This window comes from Scyliorhinus canicula, chromosome 1, assembly GCF_902713615.1.
Source record: "Scyliorhinus canicula chromosome 1, sScyCan1.1, whole genome shotgun sequence".
Classification (NCBI taxonomy): Eukaryota; Metazoa; Chordata; class Chondrichthyes; order Carcharhiniformes; family Scyliorhinidae; genus Scyliorhinus; species Scyliorhinus canicula.
In genome coordinates this window covers 51,181,083-51,196,035 of record NC_052146.1, presented here as the reverse complement: position 1 = coordinate 51,196,035, position 14,953 = coordinate 51,181,083, and the positions used below count along the sequence as shown (strand labels likewise).

Sequence of the window (14,953 nt, the reverse complement as noted above, 5' to 3'; positions counted from 1 at the left end):
CTGGGAAAAAGCTTGTTGCTATCCACCCTGTCCATACCTCTCATAATTTTGTACACCTCAATCAGGTCCCCCCTCAACTTCCGTCTTTCCAATGAAAACAATCCTAATCTACTCAACCTTTCTTCATAACTAGCACCTTCCATACCAGGCAACATCCTGGTGAACCTCCTCTGCACCCTCCCCAAAGCATCCACATCCTTCTAGTAATGCGGTGACCAGAACTGCATGCAGTATTCCAAATGTGGCCTAATCAAAGTCCTATACAACTGTAACATGACCTGCCGACTCTTGTACTCAATACCCCGTCCGATGAAGGCAAGCATGCTGTATGCCTTCTTGACCACTCTATCAACCTGCGTTGCCACCTTCAGGGTACAATGGACCTGAACTCCCAGATCTCTCTGTACATCAATTTTCCCCACGACACTTCCATTGACCATATAGTCCGCTCTTGAATTTGATCTTCCAAAATGCATCATCTCACATTTGCCTGGATTGAAATCCATCTGCCATTTCTCTGCCCAACTCTCCAATCTATCTATATTTTGCTGTATTCTCTGACAGTCCTCCTCGCTATCTGCAACTCCACCAATCTTAGTATCATCTGCAAACTTGCTAATCAGACCACCTATACCTTCCTCCAGGTCATTTATGTAGATCACAAACAACAGTGGTCCGAGCACAACCCTGTGGAACACCACTAGTCACCCTTCTCCATTTTGAGACACTCCCTTCCACCACTACTCTCTGTCTCCTGTTACCAGGCCAGTTCTTATCCATCTAGCTAGTACACCCTGAACCCCATACGACTTCACTTTTTCCATCAACCTGCCATGGGAAACCTTATCAAACGCCTTACTAAAGTCCATGTATATGACATCTACAGCCCTTCCCTCATCAATTAACTTTGTCACTTCCTCAAAGAATTCTATTAGGTTTGTAAGACATGACCTTCCCTGCACAAAACCATGCTGCCTATCACTGATAAGTCTATTTTCTTCCATATGTGAATAGATCCTATCCCTCAGTATCTTCTCCAACAGTTTGCCTACCACTGACGTCAAGCTCACAGATCTATAATTCCCTGGATTTTCCCTGCTACCCTTCTTAAACAAAGGGACAACATTAGCAATTCTCCAGTCCTCCGGGACATCACCCGTGCTCAAGGATGCTGTAAAGATATCTGTTAAGTCCCCAGCTATTTCGACCCTCACTTCCCTCAGAAACCTAGGATAGATCCCATCCGGTCCTGGGGACTTGTCCACCTTAATGTCTTTTAGAATACCCAAAATTTCCCCCTTCCGTATGACAACTTGACCTAGAGTATTTAAATATCCATCCCTAGCCTCAACATCCGTCATGTCCCTCTCCTTTGTGAATACCGATGCAAAGTACTCATTAAGAATCTCACCCATTTCCTCTGAGTCCACGCATAAATTCCCTCTTTTGTCTTTGAGTGGGCCAATCCTTTCTCTAGTTACCCTCTTGCTCCTTACATACGAATAAAAGGCTTTGGGATTTTCCTTAACCCTGTTAGCCAAAGATATTTCATGACCCCTTTTAGCCCTCTTTATTGCGCGTTTGAGATTCGTCCTACTTTCCCGATATTCCTCCAAAGCTTCATCAGTTTTGAGTTGCCTCGATCTTATGAATGCTTTCTTTTTCATCTTAGCTAGTCTCATAATTTCACCTGTCATCCATGGTTCCCTAATCTTACCATTTCTATCTCTTATTTTCACAGGAACATGTCTGTCCTGCACTCTAATCAACCTTTCCTTAAAAGACTCCCACATTTCAAATGTGGATTTACCCTTAAACAGCTGCTCCCAATCCACATTCCCTAGCTCCTGCCGAATTTTGTTATACTCTGCCTTTCCCCAATTTAGCACTCTTCCTTTCGGACCACTCTTGTCCTTGTCCATGAGTATTCTAGAGTTGGATTCTCAATTTAAAAGACATTGGGCTGGATTCTCCGTTCCCCAATGCCAAAATGGCATTCGGCGACGTGGAGGAGAATCCCCAATGATGCTAAATTCTGGGGCGGCGTCGCTTTCGCGATGCTCCACCCTCTGAAAAGTGGCATACTCTAGGAGTACGTTACGTCACATATCCACGGCCTCCGGCCATGCCTGAGGCCCGCTCCACGATGCTCTGTCCCTGACCGGCCAAGTTCCCGATGGTGTGGGACACTTGTGGTCTCACCCATCGTGAATTTAGCATGGCAGCTGCGGAATCACTCCGGTGCTGCCACAGTCGAGGAAGGGCCTATCCGCGGGCAGGGGGGGCCCTTCATTCGGGGCTGGGGGTACTGTGGGCGGGCGGTCCGGAGCGCGCGAGCGGCCGAAGGGGGGTACTATTTTTGCGGTCCGGGTCCACGGGCTGAGTCCCCCATGAAGCACACCGCAGTTGCTGCAGGCCACCGCCGTGCGCATGCGCAGCCACAGACCCAGCAATGCTCAGGGCCATATCAGCAGCTAGAGCTGTGGGCTCTACGCTGTCTCCCTGCTAGCCCCCAGCAAAACGGCAAATCAGAGGCCGTTTTGCGCCAGTTTTCCTGGCGTAAAACACCATCGTTTTCACGCCAGCGTGGGGAATTAGTCTCCCAAATGTAGAACCCAGCCCATTATCTGTTTAAGTTTAGCCAATTGTGGCTAAGCTGCGCACCTTATTGGGTGAGTTCTTCTGAGCAGCAAACTATTTAATGAAATAAATTGTTAGCATTTGATACAGGAATGAATATTGTTAATCGACTGGTTAGCACTGCTGCCTGACAGCACTAGGGACCCGGGGTCAATTTCAGCCTTGGGTGACTTTCTGTGTGAAGTTTGCACTTTCTCCCAGTGTCTGCATGGGTTTCCTCTGGGTGCTCTGGTTTCCTCCCACATTCCAAATGTGTGCAGGTTAGATGGATTGACCATGATCAATGCATGGGGTTACGGGAATAGGGCGGGGGAGTGGGCATGGGTAGAGTGCTCTTTCGGAGGGTCGGCACAGACTCAATGGGCTGAATGACCTCCTCCTGCACTGTAGGAATTCTATGATTCTATAACTGATGGTACAGTTTCATATGACTGTGACCGCAATTTTAATTCAATACACGTGGAACATATTTGCAACTAGATTATTTTCAGTATTTATTGTCAGAGGTAACATGGGAGAGAATTCTGTTTACATTTGTACTCAATTAACAAGAATATTTGATTGACAAGGTGGCGGCGTCAACCTGTAATTAAGATCAGCCCAATGAAGTTCACTTTGGCAACTATGTCCAACCTGTTCAAGCTTTGGATACTGTCTCAGCTGCCAAATGGTCACTGTGATTGATGCCATGTTATTTTTTTTCCATCATATGGAAACCTACTAGTCAAATCTATGATTAATCAGGATTACTGTGCATGTATTAGAACCATCAACAATGTAGCTGGATCTCCAACTGGCCCAGTGAACCATTTTGACTCTTCCTTCATCCCAACATGGCTTGCATAGTGAGTATGGAATTGTTTGTATGGGTTAATACCGAGTGTCACAAAACATTTATGGTGTATCCAAGCTACAAATGTAGCAAGGTAAAAAAGTAAATGAAGTGGCTGTAATCAAAACTAAACATGATCAAGCATTGGCACCCAAACTGACTCCAAGAAGGAGCAGGGAAGGTCTACTTCCTCCCAGGGAAGTATTAATTATTGCTAGTTTTATATTTACAACATGAATACATGTCAAGTTTCTCCAGTAGAATTTGTACAGTGCAGAAGGAGGCCCATCGAGGCTGCACCAACACTCTGAAAGGGCATCCTACCGAAGCCCAATCCCCCACCCGTAAGGGGAAATATTAGCTAGGCTAATCCACCTAACCTGCACATCTTTGGTACACCCAGAGGAAATGCACACAGACACAGGATGAAGATGCAAACTCCACACAGTCATAGAACATAGAACATAGAACAGTACAGCACAGAACAGGCCCTTCAGCCCTCAATGTTGTGCTGAGCCATGATCACCCTACTCAAACCCACGTATCCACCCTATACCCGTAACCCAACAACCCCCCCCTTAACCTTACTTTTATTAGGACACTACGGGCAATTTATCATGGCCAATCCACCTAACCCGCACATCTTTGGACTGTGGGAGGAAACCGGAGCACCCGGAGAAAACCCACGCACACAGGGGGAGGACGTGCAGACTCCACACAGACAGTGACCCAGCCGGGAATCGAACCTGGGACCTTGGAGCTGTGAAGTATTTATGCTAACCACCATGCTACCCTGCTGCCATCCAAGGCCAAGTCATCCAAGGCCAGAATTGAACCTGGACCCTGGCACTGTGAGGCACCGTGCCACCCTTGTATTGCCTTCAAATTTAATTCCTGCATTTTCATCATTTAGTTTTCTGAGAACGTGCTGGGTGGAGTGGATGAGACCTAAGTAGGTAATAGTCGATCCAACAAGTTGTATTCCTCAACTAACAGTAGCCTGGCTGACTGAAGGATGAACCACCAAATGACATGCTTATTCTTTCGGGTTCAGTTCAGCATGGTGAGACAGTGAGTACAAAATAGATTGTCACTATTCTCATACCTTGAAATTTTTAATATTGCAGTTAAAGATTCCAGGGCACTATTTTAAAGATTTATGCGTTATCCTGGATGACATTTATCCTATAATCTGCAGTATTAAACAAGATTGCCTGATCATTTACCTCATTTATGTTGACAGATATTGCTGTTTACAAAGTGGCTGCCATGTTTCCCACATATAACAGAGTCTACACTTCAATTGTACTCATGGACAGTAAAGTGCTTTGACATTCCCTGAGTTTGTGAAAAGCACAATTCAACTCAAGAAAGAATTTTATAGGGCATCACGGTGGTGCAGTGCATAGCACTGCTACCTCATGGCACCGAGGTCCCAGGTTCGATCCCAGCTCTGGGTCACTATCCATGTGGAGTTTGCACATTCTCCTTGTGTCTGCGTGGGTTTCGCCCCCACAACCCAAAGATGTGCAGGTTAGGCAGATTGGCCACACTAAATTGCCCCTTAATTGGAAAAAATGAGTTGGGTACTCTAAATTAAAAAAAAAAAGAATTTTATGGCCTCTCTGCCTTGATGTAAAATTCCACTCTGAATCATTCATTCTTCCTTTTCCTTCTTTTGTTCTTCCCTGCCTTAATTTCCTCCTTTCATAATTTCAGCCACATTACTCAAAGACTTGGCAACAAGCAGCTTTAACGCATGATCTTCACCACGCCGTGAAATGGACAAATCTATATTCCTGTTATCATTATTTTAATATCATCAACAATCAGTTTAAACGGAACGGGTTACCTCTGGTAAACAAAGAGGTTCTCCAGATAAGAAGCCATTTAATCTCGCGAGAGGCCTCTCACGAGATTCGCGACACTCAAAACGTCTCATGAGAATTAACGGAATCTCGCAAGATGTTGTGACCTTGATCTCACCCTCACTAGGCGAGATCCAGGTCAGCATATTTAAGTAAGCCATTAAGTTCATTTAAATACGTCTGCACCATATTCTCCCGTCACCCAGGAACTAATGGCCGTGCCTGCGAAACCTCGCCATGCCGCCGTTTAGCTCTGGTTTCCACAAATGTGCACCAGGCATTATGGCACCTGAGGGGCTGGGGTCTTCCAGGCCATTAGAGACCACTAGGTGGGCGGGCTCTAGGCATGGTGGTACCCTCACGCTCTAGGTGACACTCGGGCACCTTGGCACTGCCAGGTTGCCATCTTGGCAGCGACACCCAGGCATGGCACTGCCAGTGTGCCTGGGTGTTACTGCCAGGCTGACAGGTCCACTTGCAAACGTGCCAGACTGGCAGTGCTAAGGTGCCTGGGTGCCAGGCTACCCATCCAGAGATCTGTCCCAGGGTTCCTTGCCCCTATGAGGTGAGGGGGCGGAGACTCGCGGACCCCATTAGAGATGGGTTAGGTTCAATGAGGATGCTGAGGGGTGTTGAAAGATCGGGGCGGCATTTTAAAATGGTGCCCGATCCGCGAATACTCATCCTGCACTGATGAGCTGAGCTTGTCAGTGCGGGAAGTGATGTAAACGCAACATAGGCCATAAAAACATCAAAGTGCCATTAAAAGCTGCGTCTTACTCGGTGCTGCTAAACGTGCCTCAAATGGGACTCTGTTTCTGTCCCATTAAACCATGCCCATTCTCTCCTGCTCTCCAAAGATGGTGTCAAATGCTTTGTACAGCTGCAGAATTACCACCCATCCACCAGGAACTCACCCAAGTGGATATAATGTTTCAGTGAACAAAGTGGACAAAGATGGTACGAACTGGCACATGCATGCCAGTAAGACGCTGGATAATAGCCAAGAATAGGGGGCTGGATTCTTTGACAGCGGGACCCTCTGTTTTTGCCAGCAGCGCACCCATGCCCGCGGATTTCCCGACGCCATTGTCCGGCTGCCGGGACGGAGTGCCCTGCAGCCGGCTGGGGCGCGCCGCATCGGAAAACGGGTGGGGCAGGATGGAGGACCCCGCCCAGGAACTCTGTTACTTTATTTCCCCTTCCCTAATCGAGGGACAAAGCCAAATGATGTGTCACAAGCTTGATCCAAATTCATAAATCGATCATGTGGCTCTAAGTCTTGCAGTGGACATTCGCCCGATTCCCAGTCCTGGATTTTCTTTTGGAAGAAGTTTATTACCAGAGGTAACCTATTCATTTTAAACTGATTGTTGACAATATTAAAATAATGATAACAGGAAAAGCTGGGCTCCGAGATTTGAATTAACCAGGCTCACCTTCCATAAAGGTTGGATGTGACTTTTTATTTAGGATAAATACTGTATGGTTTATTCCCTTGGTTTCCACTGCCCATAGTCCAATCCAATATAACTTTAAACTCTGCCGTATTAGCAGTCGAGCTCAGCTGTTCTTCCTCATCTTTTAAGATGGATTTGGGGGAACTCGCCAATATTGGGAATGCCCTTTCTAAGACCACTTCATGTGCTGGGGAACTGCGAGAGGTTAATAGAGTAATTCTGCCACACATGAGGAAATTGAGCGAAGGAGCTCTCAATATGGTGGTAAGTGCTTTTCCTCCTCCCTTTTTTTTAAACTGACCTAAAAAGAATGTAAGCAGAGATTCCATGGAAACAAAACAAAGCATACTTTGCTTGGGAATATGTACATTGAATACACTGCTTAGGTGATGCAAGTGCCTGCTGGTATCAGGGTATGCAATTTCCTTTTTGTCAGGTGCAGCTTGATGTTTTATTACAATATTAAATGAGCAATTAACAAAATCGGCAAGATAAGGGAAACTGGAAATATTCAGGTTCTTTTAAATTTGAAATGTTCAGAGGTTTGTTGCAAGAATATGGTTTTAACATGCTGAATAAACCCTTCATGTTACAGAGGCTTTGTGCATGGTGTACAATAAGCATTCTCACACTGCATGGTGTTGTGAAGATACTCAACTCAAAATACTTTTATTTTCCACCAGGGGGACACCATTACTGTTTCAACCTACGGTATTAGCTGGACAGGATGGTATCACTTCTGTCAAACTGGCAGCCGTACTTGATATATTGTCCTCAAAACTTGGGCTCATTAAAATAACAGTTAATATCTGTCCTAATTATGAACCCAATTCAAATGAGCTCTTGACACATAAATACAGGTTGCTCTCAGTGATGTCATTGTACCGAGAGTTCCTGCGGAAATGTAGGAATAATGTCAATCCCAACACTTGTGTCAATGAACAGCAATGTTACTAGCAGTCAATGCATCTCAAACTATCTAATGTGGCGGACCGGCAGTTTTTTTTTAATGTGCCAGGGACCGGTGAGCGAAACAAGCCAATCCAGGATTACTGTCTCTTTCTTTTCTGGAAACACTCCAAGTACCGGCAGACGATGGCTCGCGTACCGGCACCGGTACGCGTACCACACTTTGAGAAGCACTGCTAGCAGTAACCCTCCACAGTGATACATTGCTGAGAACATTAGTATCTCAGTGAAATGTTTAAATCGACAATGTTGCTTCAAATATTCTTCCCCCTCGGTGTTTCAGCACAGCACAATGTAATTCAACAGTTTGATTGAGTTTCAATTTGAATCCTTGGTCTTTTTATCATAAATGTTTTCGCATCATAAATTAGTTAATTTTAAAATGCATTGATGGCAGAATGCATTGATGGCAGAATGGATGATATTCTCATAACATATTGGGGCGATTCGTCAGCTGCGTTGTGGCCGGTGCAATTCCCGCTTTGTCGGGAGAATAGCAGGTGAGCCTCTGAACGGGGTTTGCTGGCCTTGAACTAAATTTGCGCATTTAAATCTCCATTTAGAGTCAGGAAATCCAGTCGGAGTGGTCAGTGATATTCCTGCAACTGCAAGGCAGATTGGAGGAGACCCAAAACCTTCAGTTACAGGAGATGTTGCCAGCGTTGCGTGGCACCCAGGCCAACAATGGAAGGGTGGTGTCTGCAGTGGAAAGCCCCTGGGGCAGGACGTCTGAGCCACGCCTCGTGGAGTCCAAGGCATGATTCAGTCTCTAAGGACCTTTGCAGAGAACCTCCAGAGCTTGGTCCAGACACAGTGGACCATTGCTGAGGGCTTCAACACCATGGTGCAGACAATGGCAAGCCAATAGACTGGCAGTGCCAGGTGTTGCAAAGGCTTCCGGAGCTTAATCCAGCTGATCCTTCATCCCATGGAGGAGGAAGCCCATCCTAAGGTCTTCCAAAAAGGGCAGTCTGCAGCCCTTCTGGATTCCTACTTCCTGCATTACGCCACCCTGGGCAAGTGCATAGTCAATTCCAGCCCCACATGCCCTGAAGTCACTATACAAGTGAAGTAACCAATAATTCTTAGAAAAATTCCCGTATTGCCCGTGTCTGCTCAATAATTACAGTCACTAGGTTTGCACGTTGAAACACAACTGTTTATTTATACCATGAATAATGGTGAAATAACCAGCAGATACAGTTGGTTAAATATTAATAAGTATCTAACTCCTACTTTAACTTGCCTCCCCACCCTCTGCACACACATAAGACAGACAAACACAGAGGGGTTGAAAAGGGGAATGAAATGTAAAGAAAGAAAAAAAAGTCTGCTTCAGATGATGGTTGCTTGTAGGCTTTCTCCACAGTAAGCTTGTAAATCACAGTCCTGGTTTTTCAGCCTGTTCTCACAATTTTCCTGGAGAGACAGAGTCCCTGTTTCATCAGACTTCGTGTTCAGTTTCTGGCCTGCCTTCAGGCCCTGTTATCAAGAATCCAACAACCACAGGCTCATTGGAGAGGGAATAAGCTGGACCCTTTTCGAAAGAGGCATAGCAACAGTTTTCTGGAGAGGATTTAGCTGGATCATTGCCAAAATCAAGAGTGAAAGGCAAATTGAGCTCGTGGCTCTGAAAAACATTCCAATGCGATAATATCCAATCACCACCTGTAACTGGGCAGAGCACAACCATTTGGGCCAGGTCATTAGCCATCAGCAAAATCAAAGAAACTGAGTCATCCCGGATGCCGGCCAGTCGGCAATCACCAGTCCAAAACAGCACAGCCTTTTGTCTGAAATGTGTTTTTTATAATTAAGGGGCAATTTAGCATGGCCAATCCACCTACCTTGCATATCTTTTGCGTTGTGGGTATGAGACCCACGAGGGCAGGGGGAGAATATGCAAAATTCACAAGTACAGTGAGGTACACTGGGATCGAACCCGGGTAATTGGTGGCGTGAGGCAGCAATGCTAATCACTGACTCATCTTGACTTTCTGACCAACAGACCACAATCAGTAAGAATGAACACCAACACCTCCTCCACAATAGTCCTCAATACCGCGTACTTAGCCCCCTACTCTACTCCCTGTACACACACGACTGCGTGGCAAAACCTGGTTCCAACTCCATCTACAAGTTTGCTGATGATACGACCATAGTGGGCCGGATCTCGAATAACGACGAGTCCGAATACAGGAGGGAGATAGAGAACCTAGTGGAGTGGTGTAACGACAACAATTTCTCCCTCAATGCCAGCAAAACTAAAGAGCTGGTCATCGACTTCAGGAAGCAAAGTACTGTACACACCCCTGTCAGCATCAACGGGGCTGAGGTGGAGATGGTTAGCAGATTCAAATTCCTAGGGGTGCACATCACCAAAAATCTGTCCTGGTCCACTCACGTCGACGCTATCACCAAGAAAGAACAACAGCGCCTATACTTCCTCAGGGAACTAAGGAAATTCGGCATGTCCACATTAACCCTTACCAACTTTTATAGATGCACTATAGAAAGCATCCTATCTGGCTGCATCACAGCCTGGTATGGCAACTGCTCGGCCCAGGACCGCAAGGAACTTCAGAGAGTCGTGAATACCGCCCAGTCCATCACACGAACCTGCCTCCCATCCATTGATTCCATCTACACCTCCCGCTGCCGGGGGAAAGCAGGCAGCATAATCAAGGATCCCTCCCACCCGGCTTATTCACTTTTCCAACTTCTTCCATCGGGCAGGAGATACAGAAGTCTGAGAACACGCACGAACAGACTCAAAAACAGCTTCTTCCCCACTGTCACCAGACTCCTAAATGATCCTCTTATTGACTGACCTCATTAACACTACACCCTGTATGCTTCAACCGATGCCAATGCTTATGTAGTTACATTGTATATCTTGTGTTGCCCTATTATGTATTCTCATGTATTTTCTTGTATTTTCTTGAATTTTGTTTAATTCCCTTTTCTTCCATGTACTAAATGATCTGTTGAGCTGCTTGCAGAAAAATACTTTTCACTGTGCCTCGGTACACGTGACAATAAACAAATCCAATTCCAAATCCATGCCACTCTTTGCCTTCTGTCTGAATTAAAGACACAGGCCACTGCTTCCTTCTGCTTGATGGCAGGTTGCCTTAAAGACACATGTCCGTAAATCATCCATGGATCAAAAATGTAACAGCAAAAATAAACAAAAGGGGGAAACACGAGAATAGACAGAGAATAAACAAGAAGGACCCTGACACCTGACACCGACCCATCCCAGGGGTGGCACGCAGGACAGAGGGACGCAGCAACACCAGTGACGCCCGAAGGTTGGCAGGATCCCTCCAGGTCCAGGCCCTCCAGAGGATGACTGTCATGGGCATCTCAGGCTACAGGGCATGGGAGGCTATAGGCCGCCACCACCGCTGATGTGCATCCTAGGGTAACACGTAGACATAGAAGGAGGCCTCATATGATTAAGAGATTTTAGGAGCACAGAGTGGGCATGGGTGAAGTCAGATATCGTTAGTCAGAGTGTAGATAATGTAGCACTATAATGATTCACCACAGTGGGACAGATCGGTGACACAGTGGATAGCACTGCTGCTTCACAGCGCCAGGGACCCAGGTTCAATTCCAGCCTCGGGTGATTGTGTGTGTGTGGAGTTTACACTTTCTAGTTGTGTCTCCATGATTTCCTCTGGGTGCTCCGGTTTTTTGTTGTTGAGGTGTTGGTCACATATGAGTTGGACATTCAGGGAGTGGAACCCCTTTCGGTTGATGAAGAGCACTCCCTGATGCCACGGTGCTTTTAAAGTGACAAGCATGCCGTGGATAGCCCCCTGGACCTGAGGCATCCCGCAATGGTGGTGAACCTTGCAGCCCGGGCATGTTGGTGGGCCTGATACAGGTCAAGGTGGATGTAATCAAAGGCCCAGGTATACAGGGCGTCCATCGCATTCGGATGCACATATGGGCTGAGGATTGACAAATGCCATGCAAGTCCCCGCTTGGGTCCTGAAATGACCCAGTAGTGACATAGAACATAGAACATACAGTGCAGAAGGAGGCCATTCAGCCCATCGAGTCTGCACTGACCCATTTAAGCCCTCACTTCCACCCTACCCTCGTAACCCAATAACCCCCCCTAACCCTTTTGGACACTAAGGGCAATTTGGCATGCCCAATCCACCTAACCTGCAAGTCTTTGGACTGTGGGAGGAAACCGGAGCACCCGGAGGAAACCCTCGCAGACACGGAGAGAACGTGCAGACTCCACACAGACAGTGACCCAGCGGGGAATCGAACCTGGAAACCTGGCTGTGAAGCCACAGTGCTATCCACTTGTGCTACTGTAAAGGTTCAGGGCTGCTGTGAGCTTCACAATCTCCGGAAGCGTGTGTCCTCCTCCACGAGTTGCCCAGGTTCGCAGGGATGTGACAGAGGTGCCACACCATCTCCTTCATCAACCAGAGTCTTCAGCGGCACATGGTGTCCGACATCTCATTAAAGGACAAGTGGGTCCTGTGCACCTGGGGTCTCTTTCTCTGCTATCATCTGCCCCCCTTCTTGGCCTGAAGGCGGCTGGAACTTGAGCCTGACTAGCAGCCCCCTGTTATTCTGGCACAGGCTCCAGCCTGGATAGGCCTTGTTGGTGTCGGTGATGTCTATCTGCCTCCAGAGCACTAATCAGGATGATCTCCAGCTCCAATGACTCCATCTTGATACAGCTCAATAATCTCGGAGGAATGGGAGGATGGGAGAAGGAATGAGAGGGAGACTAAACTAGGTCCTCTATCCCACGACCCTCCATCCCTCCCAACACCTGTTGCCCTCATGATCTTAGAAACTGACAACCTTACAACATCTCTGATGGCCAGCGCCACCTTTATTAGCTGCTGCCCATAAATCATCTTCTCTTCAACGGCCATGGTCACTGCCGCTTCATAGTCACCAACATGCTCCCGTCTTACTGTTCCCTCACTTCACATCAGCAGCACTGGTGTCTAACATGTGTTGTGGCACAAGGACGCTGATGTGAACCTTCAGGGCTCCGGGATCCCCCAGTGCAGGCGGGTGATCATTGCTGTGAGGCGTTTGCCTTTCCCTCCCGTTGCCCGGCACCCAACCTTTAGCCCTTGACACTTAAGGATACAACCTCTACCTCTGACCTGGAGAATAAGGGTAGCTGAGAGCGGTGAAGGATAAATGATGATACTCAATTGACTCACAGGAATGTGAGAAGGCAGAATAAATCACAGAGGCAGTGAAGGGAAATGCTAATAGGCACCGTGCACGCTCAGGATTGGACATTCCGCAACCTTATTGCTGTCCTGCCTTTACGCTTAATACACCTGACAGCCACTTCATGATGTATAACCTAGAGCCCAATGGTGTGAACCACATTGCATCCCTCCCCCACCCCACCCCTCCCCAGCTGCACTCCATCCCCCGCCTCCGGACCCAGACATTACCGTCCCACCTTCTCTCTCTGGGTTACATGTGGCCAGCTCCTTAGGATTATAACCTACAGCCTATAACCTTCCACTTCAATCAGGAGTCCCTATTCTCCCAGGCCATTGGAGGCTAAAATCTGGGCGATTCTGCTCAACTCTCCAGTGCTCAGCCGGAAAATTCAACAGTGGCTGTGAGAAGGTCACCATTCAAGAACCTTTGCACTCAAATGGTCTGAGTGAAGCCAACTGTTTGGATGGAAAAGAAAACCTCTCAAGCAAGTCACAGAGTTTTGTCATAACAGAGAATGAATAAAAACCACTGAAAAAACTGATTTCAGCCAAGCCCCAAGTATGCAATGGAGGAAGCACTTGAGAGTTAATGGGGTGTGAATTGCAGTGTAAACAAAGAATCTCTTTTAGTCCCATGAAGCTCCGAAAGCTAGTGATTTGAAACTAACCTGTTGGACTTTAACCTGGTGTAAGACTTCTTACTATGAAGCAGACAGCAGGTGGCTAAACCACAAAGGTTCGTAAAAGTTAATGGGGCATGAATAGAATATAAACAAGCAAGTACAAAGGGATAAACGCAGGCATATTGCAACAGTGAAACCACAGAGCCTATTGAAACTTCAAGCAGTGTAGAATGCTTCCCCAAGAGACAAGCAGTGAGAGGATTTTAGGACAGAAAGCCTGTAGCTGTACTGTGCGCTGTTAATGGGTGTTACACATGAAAGAAAGCAAGTTTCAAGGCTTCACAGACCCACCGCGACACCCATCCCAGGGGAAACCCCTGATCTGGCCCTCTCCAGTCCAGCCTGAGCCCCCAACCCCCCCATTGCATCTGGCCAGAGGTTATTTAGTTCTGGTGCACCCTGGCACTAAGTGGAAAAGGGTACTCGTCTCTTTCCTTCCTCTCCAATTCACGGCGCCCGGTCCCTGTTTTTAAAAAGCAGTAGTAATTGGTACCCACGTGACATCACGCTGGTGGGCAGGAAGACTCCATGAGGCCAGAACATCTGACTGTAATTTCACTAATTACAATGACCAGGCTCAGCAAGATGCCCGGCCACAGGCTTCTCCGCCATTGCCGGGATGCCCCAGGTCCAGGGGGTAATAGAAGCCATGCCTGTGGCCCTGCGCTCACCCGGTCATCTGGGTGTGCCTTACGTTAACAGAAAGGGGTGCCACTCTCTCAACATACAGCTCCTGTGTGACCACCAGATAAAGATCATGCACGTGTGTGCCCGCTTCCCAGGGAGTGTGCCCGACAGATACATCCTGGGGCAGTCGGTCATCCCTGCCATCTTTGACGAATGCCACAGGATGGGTGGCTGGCTCTTGGGGGATAAGGGGTACCGCTGAGGACTTGGCTAATGACACCGGTACGGAGGCTGGAGACCGAAGCGGAGACCCAATACAGTGAAGCCCAAGCAGCCACCTAGGCTGTGTTTGAGGGTTGCTCGCTTTGTTGTGGTCTGCTGTGACCCCCACATCATGGCCAGCAGCAGGGCGATGAGCTGGAGGTTGGTGACGAGGAACATGTGGCCACCATCGAGGAGGCAGAGGAAGAGGAAGGGAACGAGGAGGTTGAGAATGATGAGGAGGTGTCGGACCAGTAGGGCATGGAGTACGAGGCTGGGGAGAAATCTTAAGCTCAACCGGAAGTTATGGGACAGGCGGCAGCGGTGAGGTTCCAGCAAGCTCGGAGGGCCAAGGAAGCCCTCATACTCACCCGCTTCACCT

General features: G+C 47.6%; 1 long non-coding RNA gene across 2 annotated transcripts in view; it reads left to right on the top strand.

Moving 5' to 3' along the window:
• Positions 1–6,574: 6,574 nt before the first annotated feature.
• The window catches only part of LOC119977344, a 71,083-nt gene continuing 62,704 nt past the window's right edge, over positions 6,575–14,953 (top strand). For both annotated transcript variants that reach the window (XR_005463179.1, XR_005463180.1), the window contains exon 1: positions 6,575–6,687. This is a non-coding gene — a long non-coding RNA (uncharacterized LOC119977344). The remainder of the gene's footprint in view (positions 6,688–14,953) is intronic.